The sequence below is a fragment of the Monodelphis domestica genome, chromosome 4 (genome assembly GCF_027887165.1).
Source record: "Monodelphis domestica isolate mMonDom1 chromosome 4, mMonDom1.pri, whole genome shotgun sequence".
Taxonomy (NCBI): Eukaryota; Metazoa; Chordata; class Mammalia; order Didelphimorphia; family Didelphidae; genus Monodelphis; species Monodelphis domestica.
Genome location: NC_077230.1, coordinates 323,392,169 through 323,416,565, shown reverse-complemented (window position 1 = coordinate 323,416,565; position 24,397 = coordinate 323,392,169). Strand labels below are relative to the sequence as shown.

The 24,397-nt window shown below is 38.7% G+C and overlaps 1 protein-coding gene and 1 long non-coding RNA gene across 9 annotated transcripts in view; one reads left to right on the top strand and one right to left on the bottom strand.

Moving 5' to 3' along the window:
- RUBCNL (rubicon like autophagy enhancer) overlaps nucleotides 1-24,397 on the bottom strand; it is a 160,930-nt gene that overhangs the window by 107,768 nt on the left and 28,765 nt on the right. The gene's annotated exons all lie outside the window — the stretch shown is intronic.
- The window catches only part of LOC103106674 (uncharacterized), a 45,126-nt gene continuing 24,464 nt past the window's right edge, over nucleotides 3,736-24,397 (top strand). The window contains exons 1-2 of the long non-coding RNA XR_008911416.1: nucleotides 3,736-4,034; nucleotides 6,190-6,254. This is a non-coding gene — a long non-coding RNA (uncharacterized LOC103106674). The remainder of the gene's footprint in view (nucleotides 4,035-6,189; nucleotides 6,255-24,397) is intronic.

Genomic DNA, 24,397 nt, shown 5'->3' with positions numbered 1-24,397 from the left:
ATTGACTTCCACTTGCACAATTCTAATTTTTAATGCATGATTAAAAAAAACAAACCTTACCTTCTACCTTAGAACCAATACTGTGTATTGGTTCCAAGGCAGAGGAGCAATAAGGGTTAGGCAGTGAGGGTTGAGTGACTTGTCCAGGGTTACACAGCTAGGGAGTGTCTGAGGCCAGATTTGAACCTAGGACCTTTTGTTCCTAGATCTGGCTCTCAATCCACTGAGCCACCCAGCTACCCCCAATACATGATTTTCTTGAGTGAGCTTTTGTACCTTTTTTTCCACTTGGCCCATTCTACTTTGTAAATAATTCTTTTTCTCAATGAATTTTTGTACCTCATTTTCCATATGGACAATTCTGCTTTGTGAAAAGTTCTGCTCTTGATGGGATTTTTGTGCCTCATTTGCCAAATGACCTATTCTGGTTTTTAAGGTATTAATTTTGTCAGTATTTTTTGTACCTCCTTCACCAAGTGGATTCTTTTTTCATGATTTTCCTGTGTTGTTCTCATTTTTACCCCAATTTTTCTTATACCTCTCTTGTTTGATTTTTAAAATCCTTTCTGAGCTCTTCCATTGATTCTTTTTAGACTTGAGAGCAATTCATATTTTTCTTAGACGCTTTGGATACAGCAGTATTGACTTTGTTGTCTTCTTCTGAGTTTGTGTTTTGGTCATCCCTGTCACCAAAATAACTTTCTATGTTGAGTTTTGTTGTCTTGTTTGCTCGTTTTCAAGTCTTCCTTTTAATTAAAAAAAAAAACAAACGGTTAAAATTTGACTCTGTAACTGTGGTGAAAGGAGCATTGTTTCAAGTTTCATGTTCTTTGTGTAGATGCCTCCAGAACTAGCTTTGGGTATTTTTAAGTTTTTAGTTCTTCCAAGATGGTATGATCTAAAGAGAGATGTGCTTAATACTCTCTAGGTCCCTGCTCCCCTGTGACTATAAGCACTGGTGTGTGCTCCGTCTTTGTAAGGGCAATGCAACAAGAGTCTTGTACCCAGAGCCAGCAAAGGGATCCCTCCAATCTTCTTCTGAGCAGCTGTTGGATCCCCCTTACCTTCTGTGTCTGGGAGCTCCAGAAGCCTTTGCTGCTGATTCAGCTGCAACCAGACCTGGTGCAACTTTGACAGGGTGGGTGCCTAACCTGGCATGTGCTTTGCACTCTGCCTCCACCCTGGTGTACTGGATCCCTCATGCCAACCTTCTAAGTTGTTTTAGGCTGAAAAAATTACTTCATTCTGTCTTTTTGTGGATTGTTGTGTTGTTCCACAATTTGTTCTGAGGTGTTATATCATAGTTTTTTTTTAGGGTAATTTGATAGAGATCAGATGAATGTGTTTATCTTCTCTGCCATTTTGGCTCTGCCCTCCAAGTTGTGTCTTTAACATGACTAAATGGAGATAATCTTGCACCCTTTCTTGCTGGGTCCAGAGAGGGTGAAGGTCCTATTCATCTGCCTCACAGGCACCAGGAACTGAGCTGAGTTAACTGAGGTCTACCCTCTCCTCCCCTTCCTTTAGATCCAAAGGGCCCAAGAGCCTGTCTTAGGGTTTTAATCTCTTTCATTTTATTCTTTTCAGTTCTAGCACTGGAGGCAGGATTGTAGGCCAGATGTTGTAGCTAGATTATAGCCAGACTAGAAGGAAATCCCTGAGAAGTCAGGATGGCCAGTCCTCTAGTCCAAAGGGAGCTTTGAACTTGGAATTTATTGAGAATGTATTATATAGGAACAGAGTTAAAGTGTAAACCTAATCCCTTTCTCCTCCCAGAAACTGAGGTGGTGCAAGAAAAGCTCATGCTGCCCCAGGTGTTAGGTGAGAAGGTGATGTTTGTTCTTTCTATACCTTTAAAATAACTTTTTAAGGGGGCAGCTAGGTAGCTCAGTGGATTGAGAGCCAGGCCTAGAGATGGGAGGTCCTAGGTTCAAATCTGGCCTCAGACACTTCCCAGCTGTGTGACCCTGGGCAAGTCACTTGACCCCCATTGCCTAGCCTTACCACTCTTCTGCCTTGGAGCCAATACACAGTATTGACTCCAAGACAGAAGATAAGGGTTTATAAAAAATAAATAAATAAAAAATAAAATAACTTAAAAAAAACTAATTTGACTGTTAAGTGGTTAAATGGAACTGAGGTGCAGTGGATCCCTAAAAACTCCACAAACATAATCAACAAGAATTGGAGCCAACAAAAAGAAACTAGACACATTCCTCTCTCTCTCCAAGCACCATTAAAGGTACCAGAAAACCTCTAGGGAGAAGGCAAATGTAACCCATCTGGCTTTCAGGCAGTGGTGGTGGGGTGTCCAAAGTAGTCACTGTTATACTTTCATATACCATAATTTATTAGGAATTCCCCAACTGAAGGGCATCCCCTTACTTTCCAGTTCTTTTACTACCACAAAAAAAGAACTACTATAAATAGTTTTGTACATATGGGTATTTCTCTCTTTTATAGTCTCTTTGTTAAATAGGCCTGGCAGGTGTCTTTGGTGGGGAAAGTACCAAATTATTTTCCAGAATGGATCTATCATTTCACAGTTACTTCAATAAGAAATTTATGTGCCTGTTTTCCCTTCTTTATTTATTTAGTCATTTATTCATTCATTTATTTGTTTATTTATTTGTTCTTTCATTCATTTGTTTGTAGAAAACCCTTAGCTTCTGTCTTGGAACCAATTGGAACCAATACTATCTATTAGTTCCAAAGCAGAAGATCCATAAGGGCTAGGCAATGGAGATCAAGTGACTTGCCCAGGGTCACACAGCTAGGAAGTGTCTGAGGCCAGATTTGAACCTAAGTCCTCCTATCTCTAGGCCTGGATCTCAATTCATTGAACCACCCAGCTGCCCCCTTCCCTTCTTTTTTTTTTATTTTCTGACAATTTGATCCTTTGGGATCCCCTTGAGCAGTATTGCTCCTTATGGTTCTTTCTCCCTTATAAGCATCTGGTACTCTGTCCAGTGCTAGCACAGAGGTCCCCTGTAATCTCTTTCTGATCAGTTGCCAGATCCTCTTACCATCTCTGACTTGAGAGTTCATGAAATAGCTACTTGCTTCTGTTACCACCACCAAGTCCCACTAGTGGTGTTACATCCATGTGGGCTACCCCTATGTCAAAGAAATCTATCTCCTTTTGCCCTCCTAAATTGTCTTGAGCTGGAAGACTGCCATATCCTGACCTTTTATTGTCTGTGTCACACCAGAATTCACTATGAGTCATTTTAAAAGTTTTTTGGAGGGAAATGTTAGAACTCAGTTCCACTCCAGAAATCTCAGATTTTGTTTTTAATCACCATTTATTATATATATGTGGTGCTTATATTTGCTCAAAGCAGTTACATATAAAATTCCAACTATATTAGAAATATTTCATTTTTTTAAACCTATTTTTTTTTAACACTGACACCCACTATAGCCTGGAGGTGACCCAGGGTTCTTGTGGGATTTGTCAATAAAGTTTTGACTTATGAGCCCTCAACAGTTAGTGAGGGCAATGGGTCAATTGGAACCAGCCTAGCTCAGTTCAGAGAGGCTCAGCCCTAGATTAACCAAAGGATGGGGAATGATTATTCACACAAAGACTAATAAAATAGACAAAACTTATATTTTGTATACATAGAGGGTATTTGGAGACTTCCAGGAAGATCTCTCTCTCTCTCTCTCTCTCTCTCTCTCTCTCTCTCTCTCTCTCTCTCTCTCTCTCTCTCACACACACACACACACACACACACACACACACACACACACACACACACACCACTACCATGACCACCATGACCACCACTATGACCATGGCCACCACCATGACCACAAGGACCACAACGACTACCACCACCACCACCAGACCACTACAGTCATGACCACGACTACCACCACCACCAGACCATCACAACCATGACCACGACCACAACCACCGCCACCACCACCACCGGACTACCATGACCATGACCAAGAGCACGATCACAACCAGCAGCAGCAGCAGCTGACACTCCTCTAAGTCTGCCACAAGGCCTGGAATTCTTTTGGTGAGTTATTCCTTTGAATTCTGTTAAGATGGAATATCTGGACAAAGGTAACATATCGTACTGTATCTTAGTGTGAATTCATTATTAAAACTACTTCTAGTTTCTTATTAAAACTATTTCATGCCTACAGGATGGGAGTTATTATGGATACAAAAATATCCAGTTAATAAGTTAGAATAAAGAGAATGCCCTTTAATTTTTCAATTGACCCATTATTATACTGATGGAAGAAAAGTTAATTGGTCCTGACATTTTTTGAGGGGGAAAGGATTTGTGCAAAACCACTACATTTTTTTTACCTAGCAATCCTGTTCCTAGATATTTCCTCATGATAATGACAGAAAGAGCCTGCATAAAGCAAATTGTATCATAGAAGCATTCTTCACTGTAGCAGTAAACTGGTAATAAAGGCATGTCCCATTGATTGGGGTATGACTGAATATAACTGTGACATATGGATGCAAAGGGATATTATTGTGCATAAGAAATGATGTATGTGAAGAAATAGAGACATTTTGAAAGATTTATGCAAACTGAAATAAACAAAATCAAGAGAATAAGAAACACTGGGCAAATGAAAGTTTAAAAAATGAATAAAATTAATTTTTTTAAGCTTGCAGGTGACTCTCATTAGAGTAGAAATAAATACCGCCTTCCTAAAACAATTCAAGAGGAAGACAAAGTATACTTAAACATATTCTGCTAAGCAGGAGAAAGCTAAACAGTATTCAAAGAATTCAACTAAATTACAATTCACTTTGTGAGGGGAAAAAATAAAAACATATGCTGAATGGGTATACATTAAAAATGCAGAGCAGCTTATGGGCATAGGCAGAAGTTGTTTGACCTTAAATAAATCATTTAACCTCTTTGAGCCACAGTTTCCTAATCTGTGTGATCCATGGGTCCATTAGGTCCCACATCTGACATAATAACTTGGATCCATTTTGGGGTGCCTCTCACAAAATCTTTTTTCGGCTTGTTGTGTTACCCAGAAAAATGCTTGGAGTTGACTTAAGGCTCTAACAAAATCTCTATGATGTATTCTCCCATCTAGGTAGACCCTGGGAAAGTCATTCTCTGACTAGTTTTGCTCTCCCCGAAATGTCCCTCAGTTCCCATTTAAATACTAGGGTAAACAAGATTTCAAATACACACAAGTTGTTTTTAACCTGACAAAAGGCTTTGGACAGGTTTGTTTCTTAACTCTTAGGACAACTACTCTCCCTTCCAAAAGGTTTTAAGCAATCCTCCCTGCTGATGGGTTCCATTTTTCCTGTTGACCTAAATAGTCTGCAGGGAAGAGGCAGGTCTGAGTTTTTCCTTGGTGAATATGGTTCCCTACTACAAAAGTCTCTCTAATGCCAGCAAACAGTAAGCTCCATTAACTTGCTTGTTGCCATCATGGAGCTGTCAATATTTTAATGTCTATTTGGCACTAGCTCCTACATGCATCTGGTTCCCTACAGAAGCAATAAAGCTAAGTGAGCTTCCCTCAGGAGTGTTCCAGAGCCAACTCCTGTCCCCTAGACTTAATTGTTTAATTTCCAAGTGTCAGTATTTACACACTGAAAACCTGCAAACACTATAAGTCAGATTTGATTTATTTGTTGATGGTCTAGGCACAGCTATGTGGCTAAATAGACAGAGGGCCAGGCTTGGAGATGGGGAAGGTCCTGGGTGCAAATTTGGCTTCAGACACTTCCTACCTATGTGATCCTGTGCAATTTTTGACCCCAATTGCCTAGCCCTTACTGCTCTTCTGCCTTGGAACCAATACTTAGTATCAATTCTAAGACCAAAGAAAAAGGCTTTTTAAGAAGAGATAGAGAAAATGTTAATAATTTAGAGTAAATGTAAAACTGCATCATGAATACAGCTGCTTGTTTCGAAAATACAGTTGTTAAACATTTATCAGCATATCCTTGGCATCTATTTAGGTCTACATGTAGCTCAGGATCATTGCTTCTCCTTGTGAGCCATGCATTTCCACTTATATTAGAAATCAGATCCTCTCTTGAACACACATCCCCAAGAATGAGATGAGAAACTCATCTACATACTTGACACATCAAGGAAATGAAGGGGTTGGTTTAGATCACTGATCTAGAGTTGAACCTCAGAAGTCATCTCATCAACTCCCCTCACTTTTCAGAGAATGAAGCTGAGGCATGAGGAGGTAAAGTGATTTGTCCAAGAACACACAAGGAAGCATAAGAGGTAGGATTTTGAAACTTCATACTCTAGCATCACTCAGTGTACTTTCACCTGAACTAAATGATCTCTAAGGTCATTCAAGGTATAATACACTGATTCTGTGACTAAGAGGGAAATGGGATTAAGGAAGTGGGACCACATGAGGAAAGTGACCCTGACTAAAGTGAGCTGGACTGGGTGGAGAAGGGCAGTAAAAAAATCCTGCCTAGGAGGACATTGAGGGCCAAGTGAATCAGAGTGTTTGTGAGAAAAGTGGAAAGGAAAAGAGAGGGAGATGGTTATTGAAAGAGACTTTAGGAATGTACAGAAGGCAGATTTCATCTATTTCACAATTTTGGAGAGAGTGGTGTTTCTGTTGCTGCAAAACAGAATGAAAGAAATCTCATTTCTATAAGCATATAAAATTTCAGGTGTAAGGAATTAAATTTAGGGTTTGACTAAATATATGAGAATTCTAAAATAATATGGTGGTGCCGATTTAAAAATATTATAGCTCAAGTTAAAATTATTTTTAGTAGTTTATTTACAAAGAGGTAGAAAGAGTGAAAGTGGAGAAATGTAAAAAAAGGTAGAGAAAATGTCTAGTCTATCACACTAAATGTTGCTCTGGTGTCCAGAGCAACCCCAACAATTGCTTGATAACCCTCAGCTGGAGGACCCTGTGGTAAATTAACAAGGACTACACTCCAAGAGGGTAAGGCCTCTCCAGACCTAATCTCTCCAGAAGTCAGGAAAGGAGGGTCAGTTACTCACTTACCCAAGACATACTCCAAATGAGAAGATCCAGGAGCAGTCTTACTAGAAGCAGTTCAAGAGCCAAAGTCCCAGTCCAAGTACCAAGCTGAAGTTTCAAGCCAAAGGCCCTTTGGACAAGAAGTTCAGGCCTTTTAATGGTCCTTTTTCCACATCCCTTCCTGTCCCTTTCTCCACTTTACAGGGACCAATTACACTCTATCAATTTGCTTAGCACTGCCTAGGGGGTGGTCAGTTGCCTCTGGGGATTGTCACCCACCTTAGTAAGTGACTTGGGAACTCCATTACTTAGTGTTAAGGAGGGGTGTTAAAGTTTTTGGTTGATTAATTTAAAAATAGTCAAGGGAGAGTTAATCCTATCTTCACACAGGGATAAAGCCTCTACTGAATCCTTTGTTTGCCACACGTGATCCCTTCTGTTTAACTTCCATCAGGTGGCATACAAAGGATTCAGTAGAGGCTTTATACATACACACACACACACACACACACACACACACACACACACACACACAGACACCAGGTTTATTAGCTAAAGGGACAAAGGAAGGGAAAGGGAATAAGGGAGCCACTTATTTCTAACCTACCTAGATATTAAAATCTTAGCCTTTCTAAATAACCTTAACCTAACTAAATAAAGGGTAATAAAAAATAAAGGGGATTAGTAAAGTCCACAGGGCCCAGATTCTCATAACACCAGAGTCCTCCTTTTGGGTCAGCTTCAGTCACAAGTTGTAAAGTTTTCACAAGGTTCAAGAAGGGAGGAGGATCACACATACACACACCATCCACCAGTGTGTGGGGAATCACTCACTCAACCTCTCCTTAAAGATGATCCAATTACCAGACAGTTCCAAAGTTGGTTTCCTTCAGAGAGACACTTCCACACACCCTCTATGTCTGCTACCCAGAGATAGAGACAGTTCCCAGTTTTCCAACTGCCTTAGAATGCTGACCCAGTCCTTGCTCTCTATGGAATCTTCGTTTGAAGACTATCAGTCAACCTTGCAAAATTCCCTTGCTATATACCCCTGTGTCTGGAAATGACAATGAGCTCAATGAATACTTCACTGGATAAAGTTCTTCTAAGATTATATTTCATCATTTGAACCAATTAATCTTATCATAATAAATTTTCCATCAACTTCTCCACAGAAACTTAAGATTTCTGGTTTGAAGCTTTTATTGTTTGGTAGCAAAAAATATTAAGGCAGATGTCCCTTGGTAAGGATTGCCTTTGGACTCTTTGCTTTCCTCATGTTCTAAAAATATAGGTGCTCAGCCTTGTTTCCATAGGTTTTGTCAGTATAATGTTGTCAGGTTTTGACAGACAATCCTGAAGTAATCTCCATAACATATTCTCTCCAAGTCTGAAACAGATGCTTGCTTCCAGCTGCTTACTCTTTCAGTCTCCTGATGAGATAAGACATGGGTAGGACTCATATATAGAAAATAGATTTAAACATGATCAGGTTCCTGGTATTTTATGGCCCTGTTATCTCCAATCTGGGATACCTCACATTCCTTTCTATCCAAATATGGGTGACTCTCTCTCTAAGGAACCATTCTTTGAAGACTGTTGGGCCCAGATTGAAAATGACAGGAAGAGACTGGAAAAATTTCAGAGAATGCTTATTCAAATGACAAGGAATGAGAAAAATCAGGGCTGGGATATGAAAAGAGAGTGAAGTCTTCTGGAGACAAAAAGCCCCTCTGAGACCTCTGAAATCATATATGGTAAAGGGCTTTCTGCTCCATCAATATGTCAGTTGGGTTGCTAGCTCCAGTCCTGGAAAAATCAGTAATAATATATTGGGCACTTCCAATGATTAGGCCTCAATACCCTAGAGGAGGGCAGTTTGCCAGGTTACATTTGCTTGCATTTGGCTACATACCAAAAATTCCCACAGACTGATAAAACTAATATATGGCCAGAGACCAATGGTCTGAGCAAATTCATCTGAATAGTAATCACCAATTGAGGTGACCTGAATTATTAGGGGACTTTTTTTCATTGATCTCTACATATTCTAAGTATGTAGTACTTAAGAGGGAGCTAGATAGGACAGTTGACAAGGCTTGACCAGGATTCACAAAGACCTAAGTTCAAATCCAGTCTTAGACACTGGGTATTTGATTCTGGGCAAATCACTTAATCTCTTTCTGCTTCAATTTTCACACCTACCTCACGGAACTGTTGTGAGTCTCAAATAAGGTATCAGTAGAGTGCCTGGCATGTAGTATAGTCTTTAAAAGTACTCTTTCCTTTCTCCTTCCCTTATGCTGACAATGCATGCAGGGGGGAGTAGAACAAATCCAACTTACCTACAGGAGTACCATGATTGAATACACTAAAGGTACTGTTAATTTTATGGTTGGACTGAGTTTATTTAATTGGTTGCCAGGTATTTGAATTACTAAAGTCAAATGGAATTTATGGTGGTTTATTTTACAATAGAGGGAAGATATTAAGGAAGAGAGAAAGAGAAGAAAAATGGAGAGAGAGAGAGAGAGAGAGAGAGAGAGAGAGAGAGAGAGAGAGAGAGAGCGAGAGAGAGAGCGAGCGCTCTGGCTTCCTCTGAGCTAGGTAGCAATTCCAAGGCCCCAGCCAGGGGAAAGGAGTCTCAAGAAGATGGGTCTTTCTTGGAGGCTGACACCTCCAGAAAGGCCAAGGAAAGGAAGTCAGCTTTTACACTCATCACATGTTAGTTCAATCAGCAGATTCTGTATCAGCCTCAACTCCAGTAGAACTGCTTCAAATTTCCCAGAAGAACCACCACCACCACCCGCCAACCTCATTCAGGCCCTTGTCTCTTTCTTTTAAAGACCTTTTTTTCTTGCATCACTTCCCCTAATTCCACATCTACCAATCACAGCTGACGCTCTGCTCTAGGACTACCCAGAAGGCAGTTAGTGGATTCTAATTTGTTACTCACTATCACACACATGGGTTACAGACCTCCTACTTCATGATTAAGTGGGATATTTACACCTTTGGTGATTAGATCTAACATGGGCAGATCTTCCCACTCAACTTTAAGTACTGTGCTTACATTTTTGGGGATTAAATCAACAAATAGACAGGGGATTACAATTTAATCTTCACAATCAAGGAAGAACTAAGTACCTTCATTGTTACAATCAGGGGAGAGCCAAATCCAATCATCACAGTACTCAGTGAAGCTTGTCAGATTAAGTGAGTTCTTCTCTGATATTATGAATTTTTGCTTGAAGTCAATAAGGAAAAAGACCCCCCACTGGTATAGAGATGAAGACCAAGTAGCTGTTTCAAAATTCTCCTTGGTCACATTAGGCCTACAAATCACATCTATTGTTATTGGAAATCTAGGAGGAATTCTGGGATCTAAGTTGTATGTCACATGTTAAAAACTGCTTTCCATGCTAGAAATAAATTAGGCTAGATGTTTGCCTATGTAAAGGACTCTGTAAAGCTGAAAGGGATACTAAAGAATATGTAATCCAGCCCCCTCAGTATACAATGGTGGAAACTGAGGTATAGGTTAAGTCATAAACGTAGAAAGTATCAGCACTTTGCTTTAAACCCAAATCTTACAACATCAAATCTAATGCTCATTCCACTATATCATGCTGCCTTTTTACACTTACCCTATCTATGGGGCTATTCATTCATTATTATTTTAACCTTTGTGTCAGAGGATATAATCAACACGAAAGGTATACTTTAGTCAGTCTAGCTCATTACTTCCACCCAAAGGATAAAGGAACACCGGTATCTGGCACTCTCCCAATGGTAGCTGTCACCTCTCTTTTCAAACATGCAGGCTTACAAGGCTCAGAACACTAAAGAGGTTTATTTACAAGTTAGTGGCCACAAAAAGGATCCTTATTTGAAGTCTCTCAAAATCAAAGCCCTTTCTCCAAGGAGAGTGCTATCCACAGAGATCTATATGATTTAAAGTACTTCCCTGAGTGGTACTCCCACAACTGGGATGGCGAGTATTTGCTCTCCTCTGAAGTAACTTGGTGCTATGTTGCTCCTCCGCCCAGAAATCCTAGCCAAATAACTGTTTGCCACATCTGACTCTTGTAGCTCCTCAAAGCCCAATAGTCCTCCAGAGCTTTGTTTTTGTAACCAATCCCAGAATCATCGTCTTTTGTTCTGTCACTCCTCAGAAAATAGTTCTTGTCCTCTTCCCCAGGGGACCAGTTTTCTAGCATCTGGCCTGTATAAAGAGATCCCTTTTCCTTTTAGCTCTCCTGATACAATTCTTATAGGACCACATCACACTTTTTGCCTTCATCCTCCATGAACTGTTCTTCCTTCCATATTCTATTCTTTTTTTTTCCCTTCAAAGTTGACTGGTGAGTTCCCTATTCATTCACATCATTCTCTTTAGGCCACTCTCCTTTTTCTTATTCATTGGAGTATTTTCCCTTTGTGTCATCAAGATTTAATTCTAGAGAACTGGACTAACACCTTAGAGAATTTTAATCCATATGAATTTTTGTAATCTCCTCTTCCAAAATTTAGGATACATATCATAATTTCCTCAGTTTTCATCTAATCACAAACCTTAAAATGAGTTTTCATCATTTGCTTTTTATATTTTACTTTTCCTACACTTTACTTTTTTTTTGCTTTCTACTTTACATTTACATTTTACTTTTACTTCACTTTCCCCAAGGTTTCCATCATTTCCACCCAGAATTTACATGCTCCTAATTGGTAAGAATCAGCTTCAGAGATTTTTTCCTCTTGGTGTCTCTACCTTTGGAAGAATGAAATTAATATGAAGGGAAGTCAAGAAATCATTAACTGTTCTGCTTTTGGCATGGAGTGCTGAAGCAGATACATGAATAAGAGAAATTCCCCAATCACTAAAATATCATCCCTTACGCCATACTGTGATGTTTCTAGAACTCCTCATCAATTTCCTCTTTCTAGGTAATCTGTCAAATATCCCAATGACAAAAAACTAGCATTCTTCCCCAAAATGTTCTGTGCCATACTTCCCATCTGGTTCCTGAATTTAATTGTCTTAATACTCAAGTTCTTCCATTGATCCTTCCCACCTTTTACTATTTCTATTTCTTTTGAATAAAATAGACCCTTTCAGAACCTTATTCCAATCACATCTCATTATCTCAAATCTCAGAAATACATATAAGTTTACATTTTTCTCCTTGCTTTGATATCTCTAGTTCATCTTGGTATTAACCCATGCTTACTTTATACATACACCCCGTTTTCCTCACCTAAGGTACTTCTTATTGTTTACCAAAGAATCATACTTTTTTTTGCCTCTATTTTTTTCTACATTTGCTCTCTCTGATCCTTCTTCTTTTCTCTAGTACCTCTATGCTGAGATATAAATGCTTGCTAACAGATTAAAGTGTTACTCTTCTCAGAGGAATCTGTATTTTAACAGAAATCAGTCTTGAACTAAAATAAGCAGGTTCAGACTGTGGCATTTTAAGGATCTCTCAGTAAACTGAGGAAAAATTTTAGCTACCTGTCTAACAGGTAGCCAGTGTCATATCAGGACAATTTGAATATAAGCCTCAATTTCCTAATCTGTACGATGAGAATAACACTGATTATATTACCTACCTTTCAGGGTTGTTATGAAAAAAGTATTTTGTAATTTTTTTACATATACATATATTTGTAGTGTTATTATGATTGTGTTCGTTCTATTCCCTTGTTCAAAAATTTTCAGTGACCCCTCCCAATTACCTATTGCATAAAGTATAAATTCCTTAGCCTCACACTAAAACCCTGACTTGCTCTAGCCTAAACCTACCTTTCCAGTCTTATCTCACATGCATCTGTGAGCCTTCATACTACAACCAAATTAAAATGCTATATATTCTATTAATATATATACTCTGAAATATTCTGCCTCCTCATCTTTGTTCATATTTTCTACCATTTACCCTCTGAAAATCCAACTTATCCTTCAGTATCCAGTTCAAGAAGCTTTCTCTGATTCCCACCCCACCTCAACCATTTGTGATTTTGAAGTTACACAGTGCAATGGATAGAGCACTGGGACTGGAGTCAGGAGGATCTGAATTAAAATCCAATCTCAAAAGCTTACTAGCTACAAGAAAGTCACCTTAACCTTTATTTGCCTCAGTTTCCTCAGCTGTAAAATGCGGATAATAATAGCACTTAACTTGCAGGATTGTTGTGAGGAACAAATAAGATAACACTTGTAATAAGTGTTTAACACAATGCCAAGCACATAGTAGACTTTATATAAATGCTTACTTGCTTCTCTTCCCTTTTCCCTTTTTCTCTCTTTGGAATCTTTATAGCCTTTGTACCTTTCTGAGGGCACTTAAAATCTACTTCAAAATTATAAATATTTGTTCACTTGTCTTATTTCTCCTAACTAGATTGTAAGCTCTTTGAAGAAAAGGTTAATGCCATTATCTTTGTTCCTACCAGGATCCCTTGTCCATAGTAGGTGCTAAATAAATATTTGTTGCAAGAATGAGATACCAGATAGGTTACTTATATGCATGTGTAGGGAGGAGCTGGAATCAGAGGAAGCTGATGAGATAAAGAGACTTGGACAATGAAAAATGCAGATTATTCTCAGATTGGTCTCTATTCTGAATAGATCTACAACTAAGGTTGTACTGTTAAGGTCCAAGACATTCAAAGCTCAAGTGACCTTAAAGATAATCTATTCAAATGAATAGTTCTCAGACATTATGTCAGAATTTCCAAGTTTTGGAGAACTCTTCCACCAAAGAAGAAGGAAAAGTTCTGTAGATTTTGTAAAATTTTCACTTCTCACATTCAAAGTGAAATGAAAAATAGTACTTTCCCCACAAATAACTTCAAATTTAAAATTGCCTAGACTTCTCCAAATAAGTCCATTTCTCTTTATATGCTACATAATTTTTGAGAAACAAATCCTGCCTTCCCATCATATCCTTATCAATTATTTTTCTGCTTCTGTCTTTTCTCTCTCCTTTTCCCTCTGCAGGAGTATGTCTGGATGAGGTGTAGGAAAACAGAGGAGTGAGGATGGGGTAGAGATATGTAACATTTATAATCTTGTCCAAGTATAATAGCTCTAGCTAATTTATCTCTAGTCACGAGACTTGGATGGCAAAAGAAAAAAGCCCAGTGATTTAAAACAACACTTTTATTCAATAAATCCATAGCAATAATCACAGCATGAGACTAAAAGAGTCCAGAAACCATCTCAACCAGGAAACATTTGATCTTCTTGCCAAAATGTATATAGCTGTCATTTATGTAGTTCTTCAGCCCTTTATAAGTAGTATTTCAAATGAGCTCCAAAGCTCTGAGCTAGGCACTAGATAGATATCATAATTCCCATTTTATAGGTAACAAACCAAGGCCCCCAATAATGTGAAGTAATTTATCTATAGTCGTACAGCTGGCAAAAAACTTTTGTACCTAAGTCTTACTGATTGCAGATCTGGCATCCTAACCGCCACATCACTGTACCTCTAAACAGGTAGACACAATGATCATTTTCAGAATGCAATGCTCCAAAGGAGAATGGAAAGACTGTGAGCAGTATCATTTCCTAAAATGTTAGAGAGCTGTGGAAGGAAAAGTTAGTGGGAAATCCAAGTAAACTAGAACTTTGTAAAGAGCATTTACAAATGAAACTGGATAAATAACAAACACATGAAAAATGGAACAATTCTGTCAGTTAATATTTCTATTACATTCATGACAGTGGAAATATCATATTTGTACTGAATCTTTCACATATTATATAAGAAAGTTGCATCTGAACATGGAAGCCTGGAAGGGCAGGTGGGCCAAAATACACATGGAAGAGGGGTAAAACCATTTTGAAAGTAATGAATGATCAATTTTAATGAAAAGGGGGATTACACCAAATGGTTTAGGGGAAAATCACACATGACATTAGTCCCCAAAATGGTGATCAAGAAGAATTCAGTAATCACTCATTCTTATGCTTACATTTTCATTTTAGTAAAATATGAGAAAGAAACACACAGGTTTTGCAAATGATTTTCTACAAATCATATCTTTGTACAGTGAATACAAGATTGTACTGTTTATTGTTTCTTGATTGTATCTTTTTTAAAATTAGATTTAATAGAATAAAGGAAGCTTTATATGCTCTCCTCCAACCAGGTCTTTCATACAAAAATCCTTGCTAGAAATATCCAGAGTGATAGCTTTGTTTAATAGCTTTTTATTAGTCAATATCAAAAAGGCATAGACTGGTTTAGACTATGACATGCAGGAGATGAGCAGCTGCTTGAGTTGATGGATTATATACATATATTCACATAGATGAAATATATATACACGTGTGTGTGTATGTGTGTGTGTGTGTGTGTGTGTGTGTGTGTGTGTGTGAAGTAGTCACTGGAGAGCTTTCTAGAATTGACTAGGAAGAAGAGAGAAGGTTGGAATACCTGTCAGTGGTGCCATATGGTTGAAAATCATGAAGCATCCCAGTCCTTCAAGAACCAAAAGGATGGATGACTTCAAAGAGTAATGAAGAGAAGCACAATAATTTCCCCCTCTGCCTTGCAGAAGTGGGGAATGACTCTAATATTGCATGTGCTGCTCAGATGCAGTTGATGTATTCATTGGTTTTACCCACCCCCCCTTTTTTGTTCTTAGTTACAGGATGTGGCCTGATAGGTATGGGAAGGTATGGGATATAGTCAAAAATGAAGGTGATATAAACCAAAATATATCAATGAAAATAAAATGTAGCTAGATGTAGTAGGAACAATATCTGTCTTGTAGGAGAATTGTTTAGGGAGGCATTTCCCCCCAAAAGGCCTAAAGACCTTTTCCCTGAGACTAGTCCAGGATCCTACGGCTTCCTAGCTCCATAGAAGATAAAAGGTCAGTCAGAAGAAATCAATGCTCTTCAACCGTGGTCTATGTCCCACTGCTGTGTGAGTCAACATATTCCTTTCACCTCTTTTCGAGCCTATAACTGGATGATTTCTAAGGTCCCTTTCTAGCTCTAAATCCTGTGACACCAAAAAAGTAAGATTTGGTTACATTCTCTAAGAAATATTTCCTTCTAGCCCTCCAGAAGACACCATGGAAGGCTGCCCAATTTCTCATGGTTTAGACAAAGAAAAGCTTTTCATCCAGTCTGGCAAATTCCATTTAGATGGGAGACTATAGATCTCTTCCAGACTCATGATTTCATTAGTCTGAAAGCTAGCATTACTAGACCCAGATTAGAGACTACACAGTCCTTGAGAATTGTTATTAGGGGGCAGGAGCGGGGGTATGAAATCACCTGGTGAAATTCTGTTAAATTCCAGGCAGGAAACAGATGTCTCAATTACTTTTGTTGCTTTGGTCCTTTCTGGCAATAGAATCAAATAAATCCAAATTTTCTGTTGTTACTATAATTCTAACAAAGTACATGGAGTTGGGAAAGAACCATACAAGTATTGTGTTGGTATGAAAAGGAACGGGGGGTCAAAGAACCAAGGAACTTTGTGGGTTGTAAAATTTAAATTAACATCCAGTAACTCCAAGAAATTAATTTAAACATTACAGGGTGTAGGCAAACAAAGCTAAGCTTGCTTTTAAGACATGAGTCCATCAGTCTGGATGTGTCTAGATAACCCAAACCTTTCCAGTAGAGGGCAAGCTGGCATGACAGCCTTTTTTTTTTTTTAAACACTTGTCTTCTGTCTTAGAATGGATTGGTACCAAGGCAGTAAGAACTAGCCAACTGGGGTTAAATGACTTGCCCCGAGTCACAGAACTAGGAAGTGTCTGAGGTCACATTTGAACCCAGCACCTTCCCTCTCCTGTCCTGGCTGTCCATCTACTGAGCCACCTAACTGACCCATAAATGCTTCTTAACTTGACCTGACGTCCCTCTGGAAGGAAATATCTAAATTTATGGCAATTAGAGGAGAATCTGTGTTTCTAATGTTGAAGAGAGTCAAAGTCCTGATGATGTCCTAAAATACTGGATCCACTATAAATTTGTGTTACACAGTGTTAACAAGGCCCTCATCATTCCTAGGCAATCCTTCTTATATCTGCCACATCAACTCATTATCTCATTCTCCATCAGAGCACTTCCAAACCTTTCTGTTCCTCCTCAAGTCTCCTATGACTCCCTCTGTTCCCACCTTCTCAGATGAGATTCTTATCTCATATTTTAGAGAACAAGTTGAGACCAATTTCCATAAGCTCCCTCTTCTTCCCTCTTCCTCTACTATGTCTTCCTTCATCCATGTCTCACATGGTGATGTGGTTTTATTCCTTACCAAGGCTAACCCCTTTATTTGGTCAAACAATCCCATTCCTTTTCGTCACCTCCCACAAAGTACTGCTTCTACCATCTCCACTCCAACACTTATTTCTTCCTATCTACTGACCCATTCCCTACTGCCTACAAATATGTCCATGTCTCCTTAATCCTTGATTCTTCTATTATCCTATATCTTTCTTTTTTTCTTTTATGGCTAAACTCCTCAAAAAGGCTATCTACAGTAATTGTTCTAATTTCTCTCCTCTCAATCTTCTTCCTGTTAAAAAAAAATGTAGCAGGCAATCGGGTGGCTCAGTGGATGGAAAACAAGACCTGGAGATGGGAGGTCTTGGATTCAAATTCAACTTTAGACACTTCCTAGCTGGAGGAAACCATGGGAAAGTCACTTAACCCCCAATGCCTAGCCCTTACTGCTCTTCTGCCTTGAAACCAATACATAGTATTGATTCTAAGATGGAAGGTAAGGGTTTTTAAAAATTATTTGTTTGTTTGTTACATTAAAGTTCCTAAGTATCTCCCTCCTTTCTTTTCTCCCTCCCCACACTAGAGAAAGCATCATTTGACCAATATATATATATATATATATATATATATATATGTATATGTTTATCCTCCTTGTTTCTGTTTACCAGTTCTTTCTCTGGAGATGGATATATATGTCTTAAAACAATATTTCTGTTACTAAAGTAATGTTCTCCTAATTTTGTTCATTTCACTATAACTTCATGTTGGTCTTTCCTTGTTGGACATGACTGAAAACATCAGTGAACAGCTGATAATTCTCAAATCTACCTGTATCACCCCAAACTCGCTGCTTATCTCTAGTCTCACATCTCTGACTTTCTATGCAACACGTCAGAATTAATTAACTATAGAAGTCTTAAATGGAACATGTCCAAAATGGAACCCATTATTTTCCTCCTTAAACTCACACCCCTCCTACCTTGAAAGTCACACTATCCTTCCAGTCCCTCAGGCTCACAAAGGAGTTATCCTGGTCTCCTCACTATCTCCCATTCCCCATATCCAATCTGTTGGCAAGGTCTACTGATTTCACCTTTGAATATCTCTCTATGTTGCCCCCTTCTCTCTTCTGATACTGTCCCCACTCAGATGCAGGCCCTCATCACATCACATCTGAACTATTTTAATAGTCTACAGTTGGGTTTGTCTCCCTCACATCTCCTCCCACTCTGATTCATCCTCCATTCCATCACTAAAGCGATTTTACTACTGCTCTTCTCTATAAACTCCAGTGGCTCCTTATTCCCTCTGAGATCAAATATAAAATCCTCTGTTTGGCATTTAAAATCTTTCTTAACCCAATCCCCTCCTACCTTTCCAGTCTTCTTACATGTTACTCCTCACTATGCACTCTTCAATCCAGTGACACTGACCTCTTGGCTATTCCAAAAATAAGACACTCCATCTCTCAGCTCCTGGCATTTTCATTGGTTGTCTCTTGTGCCTGGAATGCTCATTCTCCTCTACTCCAACTACTGACCTCCCTGGTTTTCTTTAAATCTCAATTGAAATTTTACCTTTTATAAGAAGCCTCCCAAAACTTCCTAATTCTAGTGCCTTCCCTCTGTTAATTATTAATAAAAATGTTTATTTATCCTGCTTATATATTGCTTTCTATATGTTTTTTGCATGTTTTCCCCCCATTAGATTGTATGCTCCTTAAGGGCAGGGGCTGTGTTTTGCCTTTTTTTTTTTTTTGGTATTCCAGTGCTAATCACAATGCCTGTACATAATAAATATTTATTGGTTGATCGATGGAAGAGTTTCTTTTTTTCTTTGCATCATTATGTTGTTTATTAAAAGCTTTCAGTGAAACACTAGGCAGCTTTTCTTTCTATTTATTTATTGCTATTTAACATTTTTAAATTAATTTTTTCTTATTATGTAAAACACACTTCTATATTGGTTATTATTATAAGAGCACACTCATACAAAGCCAAGACCCCAAAATAAAACCATAAATACACTGATGTTCAAGATAGTATGTTTTTGAGCCACATCCATCTGACTCCAACAGTTCTTTCTCTGCATTGATTGGGAGATTTTCTATGAATATTTTATTATATATGAAGACTTTCTTCCTTTGACCTCCTTGAGATACATTGCCAGTACGTGATTCAAAGGGTTTGGATAGTGTCATGACTTCTGTTGCATAGTTTTAAACTATTTTTGAAAAATGGCTGGACAAATTCACAGCTCTACCCACAGAATACTAGTGTGTCTCTCTGCTTTTTGTTGTTTTTTTTAATCATCTTTGCTAATTTGGCAGATATGAGATGAGATAGTGTTTTAGTTCCTATTTTTCTTTTAATTAGTGACTTGGGAGATTCTTTCACATAATTGTAGGAGGTTTGCAATTCTTTTTTTAAAAATTGCCTATTCATATCCTTTAACTGTGGCTATATTTACTCAAAGCAAAGAGTTGAGTGATCACTCATCTAGTGATTTTTTTCAGTGTAGTCAGCCAGTACGAGTAATTCAGACCCCTCTTTTTCCTTTCTGGTAGATGTCTGTTTTTGCTTTTATTATCCTAATAACTTAAGTTCTTCCCCTCAGTTCATTTTAGCCTGTATTCACACAGCTAAACTTTGGAAATTTTCAGTAGATAGAGTACCAGACCTGGAGCTGGGAAGACCTGGATTCAAATCTGAACTTGGATGCTTCCTAGCTGTGTGACTCTGGGCAAGTCACCTAACCCCATGTGCCTAGCACTTGCCCTTCTGTCTTAGAGTTGTTACTAAGGCACAAAGTAAGGGTTAAAAAAAAAACTCTTTGGAAATGAAGCTGAGAAATCCATTAACATGAAACACTGTTTTCTATTCATATATCAAGCTAATGAGTCCAGAAGCTTTTTAGACATCTAAGATGAAAGATTTTCTGCATATCCTCTGGCCTAAAACAATGACATTCAGATAGACAAGAGGAATTTATGAAGTATTTACCATGTGCTAGGCAATAAGTCAAGCACTGGGTATAATAAAAATAATGGTAGAAAACAGTCCTGACATTGGATCACATGAGCAACAAAATGGCAGACTTAGATGTTTGCTTTAAACCCCAAGACCTTTCGACCTCTCCAAGAGAGAAATCAGGTGCCGAACATAAAGCACCTTCAGCTGTTTCCACGATCCAGGACCCCCAGAATCTAAAAGAAGGTAAAAAGACAAATAAAAGTCCCAAATCCAGCTCATGGCATACCTTGAGCTCACTCAACACCTCTCCTGTATTTCCCACACTACAGGCAATGAGGCGGCACCAGCAGATCCAAGGACAGGACAGGGTTTACACCAAAACCCACCCCTGTGCTTTGTTCTCCCCTCCCCTCTTTGCACTGCTGTAGAGATTCTAGTTTCAGGGGGTGGAAGTTTGCTCAGGTTATGAAAGCCAAATTGGTCACAGCCTTTCAGGAGCAAAAGTTTACCCAGAGCTATAACCCAGAATCACCTGTCCTGCAATACTGAACTACATGTGTGAAAAAAGTAGGAGCTGCCAGTGCTGAGGAAAATAGGCTTTGCTGGTGTTGGGCCAGCAAACCAAGGAACAGAGTCACCAGGCCAGGAAATGGTGCATGGACAGCACTCCACCAGAGTTTAAGGGAAAAAGCAGAGTATCCGGTTGAGGTCAGCTTAGACAACGCAAAAGTGATCTGGGAAAGGTCAGCCAAGTGGCTCAGTAGATCTAGAACCAAGAAGTTCCTGGTTCTTCAGACACTTCCTAGCTGGGTGACCTTGGGCAAGTCACAACCCCCATTGCCTAGCCCTTTCCATCCTTTTTCCTTGGAACTAATCCACAGTATTGATTCTAAGATGGAAGGTAAGGGTTTCTTAAAAAGTTAGTTGAGACAGAGACCTAGGTGGGAAAGAATGAGGACTCAATATTCCAAGCTTTTGTAAGGGGCAGAAGAATGCTAGAGAATAGAGAGATGTTCCTATGGCTTCCAGGTTTGGGACAAGAAATATATAGTTCCAAGTTCTCTTCAGGGAGAGGACCTTAGAGAAAGTGAAAGACATTGGGATGAAGCATGCTTGTAGAGGAATAAGAGCTTTAATATGTCCCAATTTCCAGTTTACCATCCTAGAAACTAAAGGGAATTTCCCTCTGGGGGAGTTCAGGATCTCTGATAGCTAATATACCTTGCTTTCAAGTAGAACTCATTTACTTTGTGTATGCTATATTCAAAGTTTATCTGCTTTCTGTTTGTTATACCTAAATGGATTTACTTGATAATCACTATTTGCAATATTCTTTTGTATAACTAGCATTTTATGAGAAAAAAATTCAGCCTTTGGATATAGTTTAGGTTAGTCTTTTGCCATTAAGGAAGAGTAACCAGATAAGTAACTTGAAACTAAAAATCATTTCCTCAATAATGGTGATATTGAGGGGTGGGATGTAGATAGAAGAGATAAGATCAGACCAGCCTTCCTGGTCCCATATTCCTGCCCCTCTTCCAACAGGAATCAAAATCTCTAATGAAGAGGAATGGGTGAGATTTCAAAGGTATATTATATGTAAATTAAATGATATTATTCAAAGGATTTCACTTGTGAATCTCACTTAGACAAAGCCATGAGAAGAGATACATAACCTACATGGGCAATACAAATACCACAATACCATATAAGTATAGATACATACAAACATAGAGAGAGAGAGAGAGAAAGAGAGAGAGAAATAGATACATAACTATATAGAAAAAATATATAGCTACTTGTCTGTGAAGCGTAAATCAAACTTTCTTTGTCTATCAATCAGCAGTTTTTAAGTTAATCAAATAAAAATTTAAACAACACCCCTACTTAACACTAAGTAAGAGAGTTGCAAGTCACTTACTAAAGTGGGTCACAACTCCAGAGGCCACTGACCACCCCCTAGGCAATGCTAAGCAAACTGAAAGACTGCAATTGATTCCTATAAAATGGAGGAAGGGACAGGAAGTGATGTGGAAAAAGGACCATAAAAAGTCCTGAACTTCCTGTCCAAGGAGCTTCTCCTGGTGACTTGGCTTTTGGAGGTGACTTTGGACTTTCCCTTCAGCTTGGACCTTAACGTTGGCTCTGGGACTGCTTCTTGGAGGATTGCTCTGGATCTTCTTTTTTGGACTTTGTCTTGGGTGAGTGAGTAGCTGGCCTTCCTTTCCTGGCTTCTGGAGAAATTAGTTCTAGAGAGGCCTTCCTTTCCTGAAGGAAGTTGCATTGGTGGAACCCTTGCTGAAGACACCACCAGGTCCTCTGGCAGAGGGTTACCGAGGCCTGCCAGGGCTGAGCCAGACACCAGAGCAACATTTAGGCTACACATTTTCCCTATCCTCTTCTTACATTTCTCTACTTTCACTCTTTCCACTCTTTGTAAATAAAAGCTACTAAAGGTCATTTTGACTTGAGCCACAATATTTTAAATCAGCAACTACAATATTACTTTAGAATACTCATATTTAGTCAAACCCTACATTTAATTTCTTCCATGTCTCCCCCCATTAGGATGTAAACTTATTGTGAGTAGAGATTATTAATTCTTTGGTCCTGCATCCAGCTTTAAATCAAAGATTCCTGATTTTCCTTACCTTGCCTTATATGCTTTAAGAATACCCAATAGAACTTTAGAAATAAACTCTTGCTGTAAACAAAAGAGAAATTACAACTGAACCAATCAATAAGAAAACTCTGATATATTTAGCAGATGGTATTTTTTTAAAACTATAAACACATGAGGTTTGTTGGAGAGCAAAAAAGCTGACAGTTCAACAATAATTGAATTCCATGCAACAACCATTCACTAACTAGCACCTAAGGGCCAGGCACTGTGCTAGGTACTAGGGATTCAGAGACAAAATTAAAATGTTTTGTAGGAGTTTACATACTACTGGCTGAGGGATTGGAGGTGATGTATGCACACAGAGAAGTAAATCATCAAAGTAATATCAATAGAGAAAGGGCATTAACAACTGGAATGGAGGCGGTTATTGGGAAAGACCGTGTGTAGGAGGTTGCATCTGAGCTGTCCTTTGAAAGACACTAGGGATTCACAGAGACATGGCATTCTGTTCAGAAGTAGCAACAATATAAATGGAGTAACCAGAGAGATCTGAATCCTAGGAGAATTAAAAATTCTGTTCAATGGACAATTTCCTCCAGCAGTCATCCCATCAATTTCCCCCCAAAAATATGACCACAAGAGGGAACCAGAGTTCATCTTTGTAGCCCAGAAGGGAATGCGATTCAATGGTATAAACACTTGGAACATAAGCCCCAGACTGATTAGGGTTTGGTAAAGGAAATAGCCCAATACTGGAAGAAAAGTTATCTTTCTTCTGCTAAGAATACTAGTTATTTTTTTTTAATGTTAGATAAAATGAATGTGCTTGTTAAGTAACGTAAATCTGTATAAACCTTCACCTGACTCTGCCATCACCTAAAACTACCATTCTATATAGTCTTTCTTATCCAAAAGAAGCATCTCTACTCCTTTGTTCCTGCTACTGAACCTTGCACTCTTTTCTCATTCTCTTGCTATCTGGCTTCCAGTCTCTCTACTCTTCTGAAGATGGCTCTCTCCAAGGTTGTCAATAATCTCTTAATTGCTCAAGTCAGTGGTCTTTTTTTCTCAGTCTTCATCCTACATGATTTCTTTGCAGCTTTTGACGATATCACTCTCCTTCTAGAACTTTCTCTTCCTTTAGCTTCCCTGACACTGTTCTCTTTTGGTCCTCTCCTGGCTTGTGGAAGTCCTGTCTAATCCCTTTGCTGCATCATCATACGCTTATTGAGGTGGTTGCCCTAGGTTTTGCCCCAATCTCTTTTCTGGTTTTTCTATATATTAATTTCTTGGAGATCTTAAAACTTCCCAAAGATTCAATTTTCTTTTTCTTTGTAGAGGACTCTTACATCTATATATTTAGTCTCAATCTCTCCTGAAGTCCACATTCTGAATTATTAAGTATCTGCTAGACGGCTTTACCTGAATATCTCACAGGTATCTCAAACTTAGAAAACCAGGGAGAGGCCAGTCCTTAGAGCTTAGGCAACATGCTCAATATTGCCGATCCACACGAAGCCTAGGTGGGTCTGTTTCCAGAAATGTATGATAGAAGGGCTC